Source organism: Puma concolor, chromosome A2, assembly GCF_028749965.1.
Source record: "Puma concolor isolate L17-30 chromosome A2, mPumCon1.1.hap2, whole genome shotgun sequence".
In the NCBI taxonomy this organism is placed as follows: Eukaryota; Metazoa; Chordata; class Mammalia; order Carnivora; family Felidae; genus Puma; species Puma concolor.
The window spans coordinates 165,284,095-165,300,855 of record NC_141668.1 but is presented as its reverse complement, the minus strand read 5'-3'; positions in this window follow the sequence as shown (position 1 = coordinate 165,300,855).

The following is a 16,761-nucleotide window of genomic DNA, read 5'->3' as shown; positions in this document are numbered from 1 at the left end:
CAACGAAATATCTGGTCCCAAATCTCAATAGTGCCACTGATAAGAAACCCTGGTCTAGGGCTGCTCTGTCATCCAGCAGAAGCTTCTGGGATAATGTTCAGGTGCTATGCCTGTGCTGCCCAATAGGGCCACCCACGGTGAGCCACAGGGGGTTCTTGAGCACCTGAAAGGTGGCCAGTTCAAATGAGAAACTGACCTTTCATTTCATTTCATCTTAATTTAAAAGCCCAATCCTGGGGCGCCTGGGTGGCGCAGTCGGTTAAGCGTCCGACTTCAGCCAGGTCACGATCTCGCGGTCCGTGAGTTCGAGCCCCGCATCAGGCTCTGGGCTGATGGCTCGGAGCCTGGAGCCTGTTTCCGATTCTGTGTCTCCCTCTCTCTCTGCCCCTCCCCCGTTCATGCTCTGTCTCTCTCTGTCCCCAAAATAAATAAACGTTGAAAAAAAAAATTAAAAAAAAAAAAATAAAAGCCCAATCCTCAGTTCCGTTAATGGAAAATTTGTGTGTAGGCTTGGAACAGCTCAGGCTTGTGCGTGTACTTTTTTTTTTTAATTTTAAAATATTTTCACTTATTCTTGAGAGAGAGAGACAGAACATGAGCAGGGGAAGGTCAGAGAGAGAGGGAGACACAGAATCCGAAGCAGGCTCTAGGCTCCGAGCCGTCAGCACAGAGCCCGACGCAGGGCTTGAACTCACAAACCGCGAGATCATGACCTGAGCCGAAGTCGGACGCTTAACCCACGGAGCCACCCAGGTGCCCCTGAATTGCTGAATCTTAATCATCTTTACTATAAATGACTTCACCTCTCTTTTTTCTGTCTTGCCCAGCTGGGTGGTTCCTGCACCAATGACAGGGATGGGGTGAAACTTACGTGCCCCTCTCTGCCCCTGAGGTGTGTAGATATGTCAGCAGGACCGCTTGGAGATTAGGGATGGACAGGGCCGGCCTCTGGGTGCTCTCCTCTCTCGGAGTTCTGCCCACCTTTCCATGGGTGCGTGGAGAGAACGGCAGTATGAGAGACGAAGCAAAACGGCCTCCGTCTCCCGCTGTAGCTGGACTGGCCGGGGAAAGAGGGAAGGAAGCTAGTGGCAGAGACAGGGTCGTCAGTCAGAGAAGTGAGCAAAGAAACCCACAGTGTCACCACTGAACCAGAGGGAAGAGTGGGTTTCTAGGACAAGGGAGAACTTCCCCAGACAAATATCATAAAAAAGGAAGCTCAGAGGAAGGTATCAGGGACGTTTGAGAAGGGAGTTTCCGTGCAGAAGAATGCCAGATTATCCAGCTTAGAAGGCAATGACAACGATATTAATAATGTTTACTAGCCGCCTACTGTATGCCAGGCATCGGGGAACCAGGAAGAAGGGTGCCAGGAACTAAGGGTGCTAACATTAAATCACAGCATTTAACAAGTAGCATTTGTGCAATGTTTTCTCTGAGCCCTGCCTTTCATGGACCCCAATGGTTCATTTGGTTCTCATGGTGTCTCCATGAGGTGATGTGGTCATTGACCCATTGCACACAGGAAGAAACTGAGGCACAAAGACACCATATAACTCGTACAAGACCGTGCAGTGAGGCACTATACGTTTCCATTCACGACATGTTCAAGAACAGGCAAAGTTAATGGATGGGGATAGAAATCAAAATAATTTTCTGGGGATGGGAATAGTGCCTGGAAAAGGGGCACAAGGGAAACTTCTAGAGCAGCAGTTCTCAGTCGGGGCCAGTTATGCCTCCCACCCAGGGGACATTTGGCATCAAAAGTGAGAGATAATCTCAAAGAGGACACCCAAATGGCCAACAGGTACGTGAAAGGATGTTCAACATCACTAATCATCAGGGAAACGCAAATCAAAACCACAATGAGATATCTCCTCACACCTGCTAGGATGGCTGCTATCAAAAAGAAGATAACAGCTCTTGGTGAGGATGGAGAGAAAGGGGAACCCTTGTGCTCTGTTGGTGGGAACGTACTTTGGTGCAGCCATTTTGGAAAACAGTATGGCGGTCAGGACAGTAAAAAGAGGGAGGCATGCACCCCTATGTTTGTAGCAGCTGCATTGACAATAGCCAAACAACACGGTCTATCCATAGATGAATGGATAAAGAAGACGTGGGGGCGCCTGGGTGGCTCAGTAGGTTGAGCGTCCGACTTCGGCTCAGGTCATGATCTCGCGGTTGGTGAGTTCGAGCTTCGCACCGGGCTCTGTGCTGACAGATCAGAGCCTGGAGCCTGCTTCATATTCTGTGTCTCCCTCTCTCTCTGACCCTCCCCCACTCACGCTGTCTCTGTCTCTGTCTCTCTCTCTCTAAAAAATAAACATTAAAAACAATTTTTTTAAATAAAAAAAATTAACTTACAATTTCAAAACCACGATCGGCAGAGTGCGGTGCTGAATTGAGGCCTGTCTGAATACTATTTTTCTCACATGGACAGTGACAGCGCCCTGCTCACTGGGCTGGTTGCCTGCCTTCCTGTTCCCTCCAAATCCTTCTCTATAGCTCACGTGTTCAAAGCCCTCCGAGGCTCTCACACTGCAGTTGGAGCAAAGTCTGAATTTCTCACTGTGACCTCCAAGCCCTGGGGTCTGGCTCCAGCCACCTCTGGATGTTCCCCTCTCTCTGCTCCGCTCTACCACACCAGCCTCGGTGCTGGAACTTGCACACGTGATAGCTTTGCCCACCTCAGGGCCTTTGCACATGCTCTTTCTTCCCTCTGCCTGGCTTCCTACACAACTGGCTCCATCTCTTTCCTCAAGCCTCCACTCAGAGAAGTCTGCCCTCACCACCCCAAACTGCCCTGCCCTCTCCGTCGCTTACCACCTGGCCATCCTCCTTATTTACTCCTTAGCACATGCCAGCTTTCTGAGTCTCTATTTTATCATTCATGCGTTCACTTGCTCCTATTTCCCCTGGTGGGCAGGGGCTGGGTCTGCCTTGGTCATGGCTGTATCCCCATGAGTGGCACACAACAGGCCCTCAAACATTTGTTGAATTAAAAAAAGGAATTAAAGTGCTAAGATTTCCTCACTGGGGCTGAGCAGGGAATCCTGTTCCATTTAGTTCAGCTATGCGAGGTCACAACAGCCTTGGAACCAGCCTTCTGGGGGCACACTCTGTGAAACGCTGTCCCAGACCCCTCCCTTCCTACTGCGGAAACTTCTACGTAATTCTTGACTCTCTGCCAGCCACCCCACCTTAGTTCAACCCCTTGTCTTCTCTGACTTTTCGAAACAGTCTCTTTACTCATCCTATGCCCCCGTCCCTGCGTTTCCCTCCACCCAACTACACAGTGACCTTTCAAAAATGCAAACTGGCCATGCCCCGCCTCTGGTCTAAATTCTTGGGAGGCTTCTCATCGCCCTCAGGATCAAGTCCAAACTCTGCAACCTGGCTCCCGGGCCCACCTTGCTCTAAGACCTGGCCCTATTCGATTTCCCCACACACCAGCGCTTCTGCCTTGCCAAAAACCCATCCTTCCCCACCACGTCTGACATGGCTTCTCTTCATGGCTGTTCCCTCTGCCAGGATGGCCTCCCAGTCTTCACCTGACACATTCCTTCAGAGGCTTTGCTTACATGACCGTGATCCATGAAGCACCCCTGCTTCCCACAGACGGAATGCTTACTCCCCACCCCCACCACTCTGTAACTTCCTCTGGGAGAGAGACTGACCACATGATCTTCTATCTGTGTTTCTATCTCTTACAGCTCCTAGATTCATGAATACCATATAGGGTACCAGATACACGCAGGAGATTTGCAAAACAAAAACAGACAAACAAACAAAAGTTTGCTGACTGCTTCATTCATTTTTTTGACCACTCACCAGACACTAAGCACTGGGGATAAAGAGATGAATGAGACAGATGTGGCTGGAAAAGCAAATAAATTTCTACCTATCCACTGCACCTGCTCTGTGTTTTTCTTTTTAATAATTTATTGTCAAGTTGGCGAATATACAACGTACACAGTGTACTCTTGGCTTCAGGAGTAGAGTCCTGTGATTCACCACTTACATACGACACCCAGTGCTCATCCCAACAAGTGCCCCCCTCAGTGCCCATCGCTTATTTCCTCCGCCCCCACCCCCACCCTCCACTCCCATCAACCTTCAGTTTGCCCTGTGTTTTCTATACCCCTTTGGTGCTTCATCCTCCTTCTGACCTCAGTGGGTAGTTCTTTGTATATGGTTCATAGGACCCCCGTGATGGAGTCTAAGCTGATTCCATCTCAAATCTAAAACAGATCTGGGTGATTGTGGAGGACAGATAGATGGATGTGAAGTCTATTATTATCAGGGTTTCTCCACTTTGGCATTACTGACATTTGGGGATGGATAATCCTCAGCCGTGGAAGACTGTCTTATGGACTGTAGGAAATGCTACATTCCTGACCTCCCCCCACAGATGCCAGTAGCAACCCTCTCCCCTCTCCCTCCCCCCACAGTGGTGCCAAGTGAAATATCTCCAGATACTGCCAACTTTCCTGTGGGGGCAAAATCGCTCCTAATTGAGAACCACAGATTTATATCAATGCCAAAGAATCCGGCCCAAAGACAAAATCAAGAAGAGACGTAGTCACGACTTCTACAGCTCAGTGGTTAAAAGCTTACGGTTCACATAAAAATTCATTGAGTTATCCACTTAAGATTTTTGGGCTTTATTGGGTATAAATTGTACCTCCATAGAAAAGAAAAAGGGAAGGTAATATTCTATATCTTTTTAAGGTGATGCTGATGTTCTAGATCTCGAGAGCAGTTTGGGTTGCATTTGTCCAAACTTAGCACATTATCCTTGATTCTAGATAGGACTCCTGAGGCAAGGGAAATAAAAGCAAAAATAAACAATTGGGACTACAGCAAAATAAAAACTTCTGCACAGTGAAGGAAACAACCAACAATACTAAAAGACAACCACACAATGGGAAAAGATAGTTGCAAATGGCATATCCAATAAAGGATTAGTATCTAAAATACATAAAGAACTTATACAACTCAATACCCAAAAACAAATAACCCAATTAAAAAATGGGCAGAAGAGGGACGCCTGGGTGGCTCAGTCGGTTAAGCGTCTGACTTCGGCTCAGGTCAAGATCTCGTGGTTCATGAGTTTAAGCCCCGCATTGGGCTGTGTGCTGAGAGCTCAGAGCCTGGAGCCTGCTTTGGATTCTGTGTCTCCCTCTCTCTCTGCCCCTCCCCCACTCACACTCTGTCTCCCTCCCTCTCTCTCTCTCTCTCTCTCTCTCCCTAAAATAAACATTAAAAATAAATGGGCAGAAGATACAAATAGACATTTCTTTTTTTTTTTATTAAAAAAAAAATGTTTATTTACTGTTGACAGAGAGGAAGAGACAGAGCCAGAGTCAGGGAGGGGCAGAGAGAGAGGGAGACCCAGAATCCGAAGCAGACTCTAGGCCCTGAGCTGTCAGCACAGAGCCCCACGAGGGGCTCGAACTCACAGACCGCGAGATCAGGACCTGAGCCGAAGTCGGACGCTCAACCGACGGAGCCACCCAGGCGCCCCTAAATGGACATTTCTTCAAAGAAGACATCCAGATGGCCAACAAACACATGAAAAGATGCTCAACATCACTCATTATCAGGCAAATACAAACCACAACTACCATGAGATACCACCTCATACCTGTCGGAATGGCGAAAGTCAACAACACAAGAAACAACAAGTGTTAGGACGTGGAGAAAAAGAAACCCTCATGTGCTGTTGGTGGAAACGCAAACTGGTGCAGCCACTGAGGAAAACGATATGGAAGTTCCTCAAAAAATTAGAACTAGAACTACCCTAGGACCCAGCAATTACACTCCTGGGTATTTGCCCAAAGAATACAAAAATACCGGTTCAAAGGGATACATGCACTCCCAGGTTTATAGCAGCATAATTTACTGTAGCCAAGATATGGAAGTAGCCCAAGTGTCTGTCCGTTGACTGATGAACGGATAAGGAAGAGGTGAGGTGGTATATATATATACAATGGAATATTAATCAGAGCCATAAAAAGAATGAAATCTTGCCATCTGCAATGACATGGGTGGAACTAGAGAGTACTATGCTAAGTGAAATAAATCAGAGACAGACAAATGCTATATGATCTCACTCATGCGGAATGTAAGATACAAGCCAAATGAGCAAAGGGGAAAAGAGAGAGAGAGACAAAGCAAGGAACAGACTCTTAACTATGAGAACAAGCTGATGGTTCCCAGAGGGAGGTGGGGGGATGGGCGAAATAAGTGATGGGGATGAAGACGTGCACTTGTCATGATGAGCGCTGGGTGATGTGTGCAAGTGTGGAATCACTATCTTATACACCTGAGCCTAATATAACCCTGGCTGGTAACTGCACTGGAATGAAAATAAGATAAAATGAAAAACAAACAAACAAAAAAACACCTGACAGGTTTTTGCCAGGAGCCACCATGTGCCAGGTACTGGGCAGGTAGGAGTGGGTAGCAGGGACCAAGATCCACAGCCCCACTGCTAGGGGGACTTTAGAGTGACTGAAGGAGGCAGGCAAGAAGGAATAGGGTGCTTGCCACTGTGACGTCCGGTGACCTGCAAGTGGGGACTTAATCTAGCCTGCGGCTTGCTGAAACCCAGGGGTGGGGGTGGAGACCTGAAGGGTGAGTAATGGACAAAAGGAGGGCAGAGGGGCGGGTAGGCAGACAGCATGGCGTGCCAGACCAGAGGCCGGAGTGAGCTGGGACAGAAGTTCCCTTCTGGGGGAGAAAGGCCCAGGGAGAATCTGGAGAGACAGGTGGCAGGGCCCAGAAGCCATGGACCCAGGTGGACCCAGAATAATGACCTCCCCGCAATGTCTATATCCTGATTCCCAGACCCGTGAACGTGACCTTAGGTGGCAAAAGGGATTTTGCAGATGTACTTGAGTTTTAAGGAGGTAGAGATGGGGAGGTGCTCCTGGATGACCCGGTGGTCTCTGTCATCACAGAGTCCTTCTAAGAGGGAGGCAGGAGGGTCAGAGTCCAAGAAGGAGATGTGATGAGGGAAGCGGAGTCAGAGGCAGATCTGAAGCCGCTCCACTTGTTGGTTTGAAGACAGAGGGTGGACCCGTGAGCCAAGGAATGTGGACAACTTTCTAGAAGCTGGAAGAGGCAAGGAACCGATTCTGCCCATCACTAAGTTTGTGGTGACTTGGTACAGTGGCCATAGGAAACTCGTACATCATGGGCTGGTCGGGAGGGACTTCACAGCGCCAGTTGGGGACGGGGGGGGGGGGTTGCTATGTGCGTAGATGAACCAACAGATAGGCCAGCAGCCCTTGTCCCCATCGCCACCAGCACCCTTTTTGAGCATTTACCAGCAGGATCCTGTTTTATTTCTTTAAACCTCACAGCAAAAATCCCAGAGTCACGGGCTATTTTGCCCTTTTCACAGATGTGGAAACCACAGCCCAGAGCAATCATTCAACTTGCTCATTCAGTGAAACAGAGGCCAACGCGGGATTTGAACCCGGGCAGGTCCAAGCCCAGAGCCTGCACACGTGCACTCCCCGCAGTGTATTTCACTGCGTGTTTGTTAGCATAGATGAATGGGCCAAGAAAAGCACCCACAGTCCTGCAGCTGAGATGTCCTGCTGCAGCTATGTCCTGCTCCAAGGACCTTCCTCCAAGGAGGTGGCCACAGTGACACGTCTAGGAGGGAAACTTTGAGGGGACCTTGAGCCCCGATATGCAAGGGTGGGGGTAAGGGGCACAAACCTCAGGTTGAGGCCTCTCAGGTGATCACTGAGGGATTCAGTACTATACTGTTTTCTTTCAGGAAGGAACTTCCTGAGACCACTCCCAAGAGTGGTCTTCTTGATAGTGCCACGGAGACAGATTTTAATTACGTGAAAATGCCTGGGTTTTCCTTACCTATAAGGCCCCACTGCAACATTCCCCACGTGGAGACTTGCAGCCTCTCCTTGCATGCCTCCAGTGATGGTGAGCTCACTACGTTCTTCAACTCGCATGAGTAATCCCAACTCTCATGATCAATCATGACAACTTCCCTCTGTTGATAACTTCCTTCTGACTGCTAGAGCTACAAAGTCTTGTCTCTTCCAACATGCAATCTCTTGCTTTTTCTTCAACCAGAGGCAGATTGCAAAATAGTACATGTGAGCGTCTATTCAGTTCACTGCACCCAGATTAAGATCCAAATGCCACACACTGGCTGAGGAAGTTGCGGTAGGCAACTATCAAAGGTGGCCCTCAATGACCCCCCTCACGTCCTGTGGAGCCTCTTGGATGTGGGCTGCACTTAACGAGTCCGTTCTGATGAACAGGATATGGCCAGTGTGACAGTAGGCCCTTTGGTGATTCGGTTACACAAGATTATGGCTTCTCTCTTGTCATACCCTCTCTGCTGCCTTTCTTGCTTGCATGTTTGATGAAGCAAATGGCCATGTGGGAGAGGACCGTGGGGTGAGGAACTGAGGGTGGTCTCCTGCCAACAGCCAGCAAGAAACTGAGGGTCCCTAATCCAACAGCTACAAGGAACTGAATCTTGCCAACGGTGAGCTTGGAAGCAAATCTTTTCCAAGCTGAGCCTTGAGATGATACCCTGACTACAGCCTGTGGGAGCCCGATGGAGGAGCTAAGCTGCACCCAGATCCCTGACCCACAGAAACTGGGGTAACAAATGTTTCAAGCCTTTAAGTTTGGGGGTGGGGTAATTTGTCACGTACCAACAGATGCCTGATACAAACGCCCCACCCAAGCTGGCCGCTGCCTACCTTGCTGACCTCTTCTGACTCCTTGTTCGCACACCCCAGCCACTCCAGCCTTCTTAAAGCCCCCGGACATGCCGCACATATTCTCTCCCAAGAACGGCTTTCACAGAGGCTGTTCCTTCTGCCTGAAATGCCCTTCCCCCTGCAGGATCCCTCTCACCCTTTCAGTCTTAGCTCACATGTCACCTCTTAGGTGACCACCTTACCTGTACTTGCCTCCAGCCCCTTGCTCACCCGGACCTCTGTTCGCTTTTTTGTAACCTTCTAGATGTTCTGCCTCTGTGAGAGCAGAGACCTTAACTGCATTGCCTGCTGCGTACCCTTCGCACTCGGCACGAGCATGGCCACAAAGCAGGTGCTCAATAAATACTTGCCAATTGAGTGAGTGAGTGAATGAAGTTGTTGCAAAGGAGACACATCTGCTTGATGCTTTGAGTTAGAAAACAAAGTAAGAGTGGGATCTAGAGCCCCGTGCCCTCACGTCCGGCACCACAAGCCTGCCCAGCTCTTGCTGGCTGGGCGGGCGGGGGTCAGCCTGCACTTCCTCTACCCCTCGCGGAGGCTGGGGGGCACATCCCGCCTGCCAGGAGGACTCCCTCCCGCCGTCCGCTTGGTCTAGTGACCATCATGCCCTACGGTTCTTCGTGGTCTCCTGGCCACACCTGTGGGTGTCAGCGGGTTCAGGTAACACCGTGACAGGCTGCTAATCTCAAGTGACCACAGAGGCAGCTGGGCAGGACTGCCAGGAAGGGCTCGGGTGGGGCCAGACCAGGAGAACCCCAGCCAGGGTGCACTGGCTCTCTTGAAATGTATAAAGAACACAGAGATGGGGGAGAGCCCGTGTTACCTCTTTGGTAACTTAGAACATTCTGAGCCGCAAATGTATTTTGGAAGAAGCATTCCTCTGTGAACAGTCTCCGAGTAACAAATAACCCCTGGTTGCAAAAGATCCTTGCAAACAAACGGCTAGCCCAGGATCAGCCCCGTTCTGGAAGCTGCAATCATACACACGGAACACGGTGGCACTATCATTTATCATTTACTGGATCGCCAGCGTGCACTGATGGTGCTGGCTCCCACCCTTTATGACAACGCTTGTCAGTATTGGTTAATATTAACGGGAGTGCTTCTCAAACTTGAATCCACTTGGGAATCACTTCCTAAAAGGCAGAGTCTGTGGGGCACCCGGGTGGCTCAGTCGGTTAAGCGTCCGACTTCAGCTCAGGTCATGATCTCACGGTTCACGAGTTCGAGCCCCGCGTCGGGTTCTGTGCTGACAGCTCATAGCCTCGAGCCTGCTTCCGATTCTGTGTCTCCCTCTCTCTCTGCCCCTCCCCCAGCTCATACTCGGTCTCTCCCTCTCTCAAAACTAAAACAAACATTAAAAAATAAGCAAATAGGGGCGCCTGGGTGGCTCAGTCGGTTAAGCGTCCGACTTCGGCTCAGGTCACGATCTCACGGTCTGTGAGTTCGAGCCCCGCATCCGGCTCTGGGCTAATGGCTCAGAGCCTGGAGCCTGCTTCCTATTCTGTGTCTCCCTCTCTCTCTGCCCCTCCCCCGCTCATGCTCTGTCTCTCTCTGTCTCAAAAATAAATAAAAACGTTAAAAAAATTAAAAAAAAATAAGCAAATAAAAATAAATAAAAATTTTAAACAGCCTTCTAATGCGGTACCTGCTGGAGAGCAGAAGCTGGGCAGAGGTCATTCTTATCACTTAATTATAATAGTCATCACAACCGCCCAGCGAGGTAGATGGGCATTACCCAGGGACACCTCACAGGGAAGGAAACCGAAGCTCGGGGAAGACGTGCCAGGGGCACACAAGACTGTGTCAGCACGCTGTTCCTTGCATGTTCACATCCCCGGGAAGGCGTAAGAGTTGCAGAAACAGGAGGCCCTCCAGGCAGCAGACATGCGGCCTTGTGAGGAACGGATCTGGGGCCCACGTCTCAAAGTCAGCGAGACTTACTTCCCTGCAACCAGAGGAAAAGGATTTCCCAGACAGGACAGCCACCCACCTGGCTCGGGGCTGGCACAGCCCTGCGGGGAGCAAGCGCAGGTGTGGGGGCCCAGAAAGAAAGGACCTATTCTAGAACAACGCCTCCATCCCCCCCGCCGTGGCCCCTTCCTACCAGGGGACCGTCCCACCACTTTCTCCCCGGGAGATAAGCGACTCACACACAGGCTTGGGAGGTTACTGGGTTCTGCAGACACTGAGAAGCTGTAAAACCCAATTTGAAGTGGAAGCCTTTTTAAACGTTAAACTTTGGGGACGCCTGGGTGGCTCAGTTGGTTAAGCGTCCGTCTTGGGCTCAGGTCATGATCTCGTGGCTTGTGAGTTTGAGCCCCACGTCAGGCTGTGTGCTGACAGTGCAGAGGCTGCTTGGGATTCTCTCTCTCTGCTCTCTCTCTCTGTCCCTTCCCCCGCTTGCTCTCTCTCTCTCTCTCTCTCTCTCTCAAATTAAATAGACTTCAAAAAAACTAACTTTGGAAGTACAGTTCCTGGAACAAGATAATGCCCCCTCTCCGGGGTCCAGGTTCTTGAGAAAGCAGAAGGAATGGGGACAGATAATGTCCCCTGAGGGTCACATGCATCCTCCCAACACTTAGCTGTAGGGTGTGAGGTGACCCCTCATTGTGGTTGTGATTCGCATTTCCCTGTTGATGAGTTACGTCCAGCAACTTTTCACGTGCCTTGGCCATCCGTATGTGCTCTTTGGAAAAATGTCCGTTCAGCTTCTTTGCCCCCTTTTCAATCAGATCATTTGTTTTTTGGTTTTTGGTTTTTGGGGTTTTTTTTGTTTTTGTTCTTTTTTTCTGGCTAGAGTAGGACTCAAGTGACCTCACTGCAGAAGACAAACAGCCCCATGCGGCGTGATGCAGGTGCTGGCTGAGGCTGGGCCTTTACGGTTTTGCAGCACATCATGTATCAAATCAACACATGTGCACCTTAAACTTACACAATGTTATAGGTCCATTGTAGCTCTGTAAAGCCGTAAAGCCCAGGAAAGGGAAGAACCACAAACCCGAAGGCTTCCAGGGTGTGGGGAGAAAGGGGAGGTTCACGGTGACTGAGATGTAGCAAAATCACAGTCACCAACAGCCGCAGCGCCCAGGCCTTTCTCCCCCGGGTAGCGGGCCCCAGGCTGGGGCGGGTGTCATAGAGAACCCCCTTCCAGTTACTTGGGGAGCTCGGCGGGGCTGTCCCTTCTGTGGGGGGAGGGGTGCATCTGCCTTTTCCCTCCCGGCCGCTCCGAGAATTAGGTTCGGGCTTTAAAATCAGTCCAATTGGGGCTGAAACCCTGACCTCGCCTCTTGCCTAAATTCTGCAATCTTTGCCACTACAGAAGGCTCCCCCTTCCCTGATCTCCAAACACTTAAGGGCCACGGGCTCACTATATACATATATATATATATATATATATATATATATATATATATTTTAAGGTTATTTTTGAAGAGAGAGAAAGAATGTGAGTGGGGGAGGGGCAGAGAGAGGGGACAAAGGATCTGAAGTGGGCTCTTTGCTGACAGCAGAGAGCCCTATGTGGGGGGTTGAACTCACGAAGCCGTGAGATCATGACCTGAGCTGAAGTTGGACGCTTAACCAACTGAGCCACCCAGGCGCCCCGCAATATATTTCTATCGGACAGTATCATACTATAATTACTCTCATTTTACACAGAAGCAAATCAAGGCACAGAGAGGTTAAGTAACATGTCTGTTGTAACACAGCTAGTGAGTAGCTGAGTCACATTTTAATCCAGAGCACGTGGCTGCAAAGTCAGGGCACTTAGCTACTGTCCTGGCCCCAACGTCCCTCGTATATCAGTGGTGAAGTCTGTGGGAAAGGGAGTACCTGAGGGGCGGAGACCAGCCCCCACCCTCCGCCTCAAGGAAGGAACCCTTGCACCAAGATAGCAAGACTGTCTGCCCTGGACAGAGAAAGGCTGAAGTCGAACAACACGTTTGGGCTTGTCTGTCTTTTCCCCTACAGATTTCCATCCAGGGTGGATCTCGATCGTCCTCATGTTGAGCCCCATAACACACCAAGAGGGAAACATTTGTGAGCACCCGGTGGAAGAAACAGTGAGGTGTGGAACAAAACACAATTGCGTTTGCGGATGATTGGGTTTAAAGCAAACAAAGCTCTCTCTCTCTCTTTCTCTCTCTGTGTGTGTCTCTCTCTGAGTGTGGCTGGCCCTGGGGATAGAGCCAAGGTCAGCACCTAGCTTCCCAGGACACCTGTCCCAAGCAGAAGGGTCCTCAGCTGGCCAGAGTCACTGAGACTCAGGACCTTTCCTGGGACCTCAACTACCAGCCTCCCCGGAAAAAAACGGGAAGAGAAATGTCAACTGTCTTTGCCTCTAGATACCTTCTGTTTAAAGCCACACTCACCTGTCACTAAAGCAAACTGACCTGTGGTTAGAGACAATCCACACCCAGACTCACCCACTCCAAACTGGCAGTACACACCCAGGCTCGGCCACTCTCGGGTCCTCACCCCTCACTGGCATCTCCCTCAGGGACATGGGAGCTCATTCACATACCTCAACAGGATCTTCACGCAAACCCGCTGACCACCCTGCCCCACCCACCTAGAAACATACTGCCACCGCTATCTGCCTCTACAGCTACATCCTCTCCCAGGAAACACACAATCAGAAACAGACCCGCAGGACTCTTCGTAAGTATTCAGGCTACCTCACAGACCACAGTCACCCCAGGTCTGTAATACAGTAAAGACCCAGGAAAAATGCCCACCAGATGTGTGGACCTTGTGTTCCTCTATTCAGAGAAACCAACTGTAAAGTCACAGGGCACAAAATCAACATGCAGAAACCTGTTGCATTTCTACACACTAATAATGAAGCAACAGGAAGAGAAATTAAGAAAATTATCTCATTTACAGCTGCACCCAAAATAATAAGATACCTAGGAATGAACCTAACCAAGGAGGTGAAACACCTGTATTCTGAAAACTATAAAACCCTGATGAAAGAAATGCAAGACAACATGAAGAAATGGAAAAAAAAAAAACAAAAAAAAAACCATTCCATGCTCATGGATTGGAAAAGCAAATATCGTTAAAATGTCTATACTACCCAAAGCAAACAACACATTTAATGCGATCCCTATCAAAATAACACCAGCATTCTTCACAGAGCTAGAACAAACAACCCCGAAACGTATATGGAACCACAAAAGGCCCCATGTAGCCAAAGCAATCTTGCAAAACAAAGGCAAAACAGGAGGCATCACAATTCCGGACTTTAAGCTGTAATCATCAAGACAGTATGGTATTGGCACAAAAACAAACACATAGATCAGTGGAACAGAATAGAGAACCCAGAAATGGACGCACAACTATATAGTCAATTAATCTTCAACAAAGCAGGAAAGAATATCCAGTGGAAAAAAGACAATCTCTTCAACGAATGGTGTTGGGAAAACCGGACAGCAACGTGCAGAAGAATGAAACTAGACAAGTTTCTTACACCATACACAAAAATACACTCAAAATGGATGAAAGACCTAAATGTAAGACAAGAAACCATCAAAATCCTAGAAGAGAGCATAGGCAGTAATGTCTCTGACATTGGCCATAACGACATTTTTCTAGATATATCTCTGGAGGCAAGGGAAACAAAAGCAAACACGAACTATTGGGACCTCATCAAAATAAAAACTTCTGCACAGCAAAGGAAACAATCAACAAAACTAAAAGGCAGCCTATGGAATGGAAGAAGACATTTGCAAATGGCATATCTGATAAAGAGCTAGTATCCAAAATCTATAAAGAACTTATAAATCTCAACACCCCAAAAGCAAATAACCCAATTAAAAAAAATGGTCAGGAAACATAAAGAGACACTTTTCCAAAAACGACATCCAGATGGCCAACTGATACATGAAACAATGCTCAACTCACTCATCATCAGGGAAATGCAAATCAAAACTATAATGAGATGTCACCTCACACCTGTCAGAGTGGCTAAAATGAACAAATCAGGACACTATAGATGCTGGAGAGGATGTGGCGAAATGGGAACCCTCTTGCACTGTTGGTGGGAATGCAAACTGGTGCAGCCACTGTGGAAAACAACATGGAGATTCCTCAGAAAGTTAAAAATAGAACTATTCTACAATCCAGCAATTGCACTACTGGGTATTTACCCAACAAGTACAAAAACATTAATTCAAGGGGATACATGCACACGTATGTTTATAGCATCATTACTTACAATAGCAACCCAAGTGTCTATAGACTGATGAATGGATAAAGAAGATGTGGGGTGTGTGTGTGTGTGTGTGTGTGTGTGTTCTTCCATCCCTTTGTTGCAGTTGGCAAGGTTTTTTTCTTTACTCAGCCATAAAAAAGAAAGAAATCTTACCATTTGCAACAACATGGCTGGACCTACAGAGTAGTGTGCTAAGTGAAACAAGTCAGAGAAGGACAAATAGCGTATGATTTCACTCATATGTAGAATTTAAGAACCAAACAAATGATCATGGTGTGGAGAAAAGAGGCAAACCAAGAAGCCCACTCTTAATTACAGAGTAACTGATGCTTACCAGAGGGAGGTGGGTGGGGGATGGGTTAAATAGAGGATGAAGATTGGGGCACCTGGGTGGCTCAGTCAGTTAAGTGTCCAACTCTTCATTTCAGCTCAGGTCATGTCTTCGCAGTTTGTGAGTTTGAGCCCTGCATCAGGCTCTGCATTCACAGCATGGAGCCTGCTTGCGATTCTCTGTCTCCCTCTCTCTCTGCACCTCTTCTCTCTCTCTCTCTCTCTCTCTCTTTCAAAAAAAAAAAAGATAGGGGATGAGGATTAAGGAGTGCACTCGTGATGAGCACCGGGTGATGAATGGAAGTGTTGAATCACTAAATTGTGCACCTGAAACTAATATTAAAACTAGTATGTTAACTACAGGAGTCAAAATTTTAAAAAGAAACTGGGGCGGGGGGGACCTATCAGAGATGACCAGGACATTTGGGCGTGGACTGGGTATAAGAGGACATCAAGGAAGCATCGTCACTTTCGTGAAGTGTGGTCATGTCAAGAACCGCTGTGGGTGGGGCGGCTGCAAATCTCTCCTTCTGTTAACAGGTGGAGGTTATTTCGCCACCCTTTGAATCTGGGCGTGGTCCTGTGACTTTTTTTTTCAAAGTTTATTTATTTGTGTTTGAGAGTGAGAGAGAGAGCAAGTAGGGAGCTGGGCAGAGGAAGAGAGAAAGAGAATCCCAAGCAGGCTCCATGCTCGGTGGCCCAGAACCTGACGTGGGGCTCGATCCCACGATCCGCCATGCTGGGGAAAGCCACACCAAGGGGACAGCAACGCTCTCAGCCAGAAGAGAGAACCATCCTGAAGGTATGGCCCAGTCCAGCCTTTACACGACCGCAGATTCAGTCAACACAACGTGGACACATGGACTTCTCACTTTAGCCAAAGATGGTTGTCGTTTTAAGCTGCCACATTTTTTAAAAAAACATAGCAATAGATAGCAATAATAATGCCAACAAGCAAAAGTAAACAGGTTCTCCTTGTGCACTGTTGCTGGGAATGCAAACTGGTGCAGCCACGATGCAAAACAGTGTGGGGGTCCCTCAAAAAAAAAATCGGACTACCCTATGAGCCAACAATTCCATTTCTGGGTATTTATCCAAAGGACACAAAAACACTAACTCGAAAAGATATCTGCACCCCCATGTTTATTGCAGCCTTATTTACAACAGCCAAGAGACAGAAGCAATCTAAGTGTCCACTGGTGGGTAAATGGATAAGGAAGATGTGGTATATATATATATATATATATATATATATATATATATATATATACACAATGGAATATTACTCAGCCATAAAAAAGAATGGCATCTTGCCATTTGCAACAACATGGATGGATCTAGAGGGTATAATGCTAAGTGAAATAAGTCAGACAAAGAAAGAGAAATACTGTATGATCTCATTTATACGTGGAATCCAAAAACAAGAGAAAACAAGCTCATAAC